The 3,325-nt window shown below is 42.5% G+C and overlaps 1 pseudogene; it reads right to left on the minus strand.

Moving 5' to 3' along the window:
- Window positions 1-183, minus strand: part of LOC115069530 — a 653-nt pseudogene extending 470 nt beyond the window's left edge.
- Window positions 184-3,325: the final 3,142 nt, after the last annotated feature.

Consider the following 3,325-nt stretch of genomic DNA (forward strand, 5'->3'; position numbering starts at 1 on the left):
TCAATGCCAAGAAGTGGGCATGGAACAGATCCTTTCACTTTCACATTCTTTTCCTTTGTGCCTCTGGTCAGGTCTACACACATTCTCCAGAGTCTTCATGTTGTGGCTGCTGGGAAGAATTCAAATTTAGTAAATTACCACTTCCAGTTCCACTGGCATCTTCCCACCATCTTTAAAAGCCATTATGGCAGAGGGCTTCCTGTGTGACTTTTTCCTCAGCTGGAGCAAACATAGGTAAGTCCAGACAGGAGCAGAAGGTACTGTGCTCTATACCAAGCCAGACAGCCAAGTCTCAGGAAAAGCTCCCTTTCTTTTATTACAGGTTTTGTTCAAGAAACCACAGCTGCTCATGTGTGCATAATTACAAAGCCAATGGCATGTCTCCAACCCTCTTCCAACATGCCTCTAGGCCTTGGAGGAAGGACATACATGCCACGCTTAGGGCTAAGCACTTAATAGTCAATTATTCACATTGCCCAGATGTGCATCTGTGCTTTAACTGTTGCTTGCTGCAAAGAGGCTTCTCTGACCAAGACTGAGAACAGCACTAGCCTAAGGGTGTAAATATGAATATTTGAAAGGCAGAAAATCTACAGATTCATTTTGTAAAATATTAGTAGTAGATTCCTCCATAAGGCAGTGGGCTCCACAGTCATAGGCTTTTGACCAAGTTTGTAACACAGGCGTGTATTCTTTCCCATGGACCATGACCTTGGTTACTTCCAGAATATTCGTGACTATTGTATCAGTGGATCTATCTTCCTTGGCAGATTGGTATGATAGAATGCAAGGTCCATAGCTGGATAAGACTGTTGATGGCTGTTTTTATTTAATGACTTTTTTCCCTCAGCAGCCTACATAGGACCTTCCAACATTGTCAATGTTAGCCAGCAGAGAAAATGCTTCCAATTCAGTTCCAGTCTGCCTTGTTCCCAAACTGTGTCCTCTTCAGCAATCAGGACATACAATCTAATTCTGGTGGACAACCAAGAGCAATGGCAATAACATGTACTGTTTTGTGAGCCTCTGGGGGATGGCTGTCAAACAACACACGGGGCGTATCTCACATCTGGTACTGAGATTGTGGTTTAAAAACCTATGGCTTCTGGGAGTAGCAGCACTCATCCATGCAGGATATGTTCATTCAAGCTCTGTTTTTTAGGTTACATTTTTCAGTTAGCTTATAAAGCAGTAGGCTTGAAAAGTCATAGAGAAATCTACTACTTACAAGCTGTATGGGTTTTGTTATGAGATTTTACATAGTACATTGATTTTTAGTAACAGAGCTAATACAGACTCAGAAAAGCTCCCTCTCATTGTGGATCTTGTCTCCAAATACTTAGATATGGAGACTATTACAGAGTCCCATAAGTGGTCAAATGCAGAGAATAAATGTCCGTGAGGTGCCCAGCCCTAAGTGACACATCTGCAATGCAACCTCTACACTTAAAGCTCAGGGAACAGAGCAGAACGGGATGCAGAAAGAATATCAATGCATCTCTTAACTCTCACCAACAAAGTTTCCTCATACCACAGATAGTGATTAACCCAGAAAACCACAAGTGGCCAACGTACAAAGAACAAGAGACTTCACAGTGTATGCCCCTGGGTAGCACAGCTATATTAAACCTCAGCTCCCCCCATCCTCCAGTATTCAGGGCCTATTGTGGAAGAAGGGGCAAAAAGATTATAAGAGCTGGGGATGGTGGATGACCACAAGGAAACCAAGTTCTCCAGGAGGCTAGGAACTTGCTCACATGAACTTACAGCAAGGGTGACAGCATGCACAAGACCCATACACGTTCAACTAGACAAAACCCAGCATAGAATGGGGTAATGGGCAAGAAGTCCCAACCTTAGGGGAGAAACTATTGGTAACTGATGACTACTGGAAAAGGGAGAGTTGTTCTTTACCCTAAAGTAGTGATGCTAGATACTTGACAGGTTCCATTGTCTTACACCAAGAGAGATTTGGAGACAGAAATTTGGCTCAGTAGGACTTAACAAACATGACACAATGCATAAAAACTGGTAGGGGGTAGGCTTGGATGAGTGCATATTGGGGAGGGGTGGTCTAAATATGATCAAGATGTATTATAGGATATTTGCAAAAAAAACAAAAAATAAATAATTCTTTTATTAAAAAAAAAAAGACAAGCAACCAATTAAGAGAGGCAATCAATATTCTTTTCATTCTGTGTTGCTGTTGCTGTTGTTGTTGAGACGAGGTTTCACTATGTAGTTCTGGTGGCCTAGAACTCACTATGTAGACCAAGCTGACCTCAAACTCATAAAGATTCACCTGCCTCTACCTCCCAAGTGCTGGGATGAAAAGTGTGTGCTACCACACCCATCCCAGCCATGTTGGGGTTTTTGGCTTTGTTTTTTGTTTGTTTGTCTGGGGTTTTGAGAGGATTTTAGAAGCATTTTTGAACTTTGGCTGAAAGTCATTGTGCTCAGAGCTTAATGGACTGTTTCTTGGGAACTTGGAATACAATTCCTGGCATGTGAGCCTTCAGAGGGAAGTTTAATAGTTCCTCAAAAACTCCATTGGCCCTGTTCATGTGATATTTTGAATTAAGAATCTGTGGTTTTGAGTCAGTTGGGGAAGAAGAGACTAGCAACACTGAACTGAAATGTGGGAAGTATTGCCACAGGGTCAGCACACCGAAGCTGTGGTCCAGAGGGGGGCCAAGGTTAAACACCAAGCTGGCAGCCAAATGTGGTCATGTGTAAGCACCTCCTATGCGGCACTGGTTTTGATGACAGGAAAGCTGCAGAACTGAAGAAGCTGTGTAGAGAAGCTGAGGATTGGCATCATGTGTCAGAGTCAGAGTGCCTGAAGAGGCCACTGACGAAGGTGCAGCCGTGTTTGCAGTGGAGACCACAGCATACTGGAGATACTAGGACTTGGGATGACCCCCAGGGGCAGTGGTAAATGTGAAAAGAGCTGCCCTGAGCCTATGAGATAAGCTGTATGTGTCGCAGATGACAGAAACAGATAAGTGGGACTTCCCCTGAGCCTTTTGGAGTTCAGAATATCACAAGTGAGCCCCAGATGTTGGACATTGAGCTACACTGTTAGATTGTTTTCCCTAAGTATGCCTGGATCTTCTCTTTTAAAATAGAAAAGTATTTAACTTGTTTTTGATTTTACAAGAGCCCATGGTTAAGAGACTTTGTACATTTTAAAGAGATTTTGAACCTTTAAAATGTTTGAACTTTTTTAACTGTTTTTATTTTATTGATTTGTGTGTGTGTGTGTTTCATATAGAACATCCCAAACAATCTTAATCATCTTTATACCCCCATCCCAAATGGCACC

The sequence above is a fragment of the Nannospalax galili genome, unplaced genomic scaffold (genome assembly GCF_000622305.1).
Source record: "Nannospalax galili isolate Female #2095 unplaced genomic scaffold, S.galili_v1.0 scaffold233, whole genome shotgun sequence".
NCBI classification, from domain to species: Eukaryota; Metazoa; Chordata; class Mammalia; order Rodentia; family Spalacidae; genus Nannospalax; species Nannospalax galili.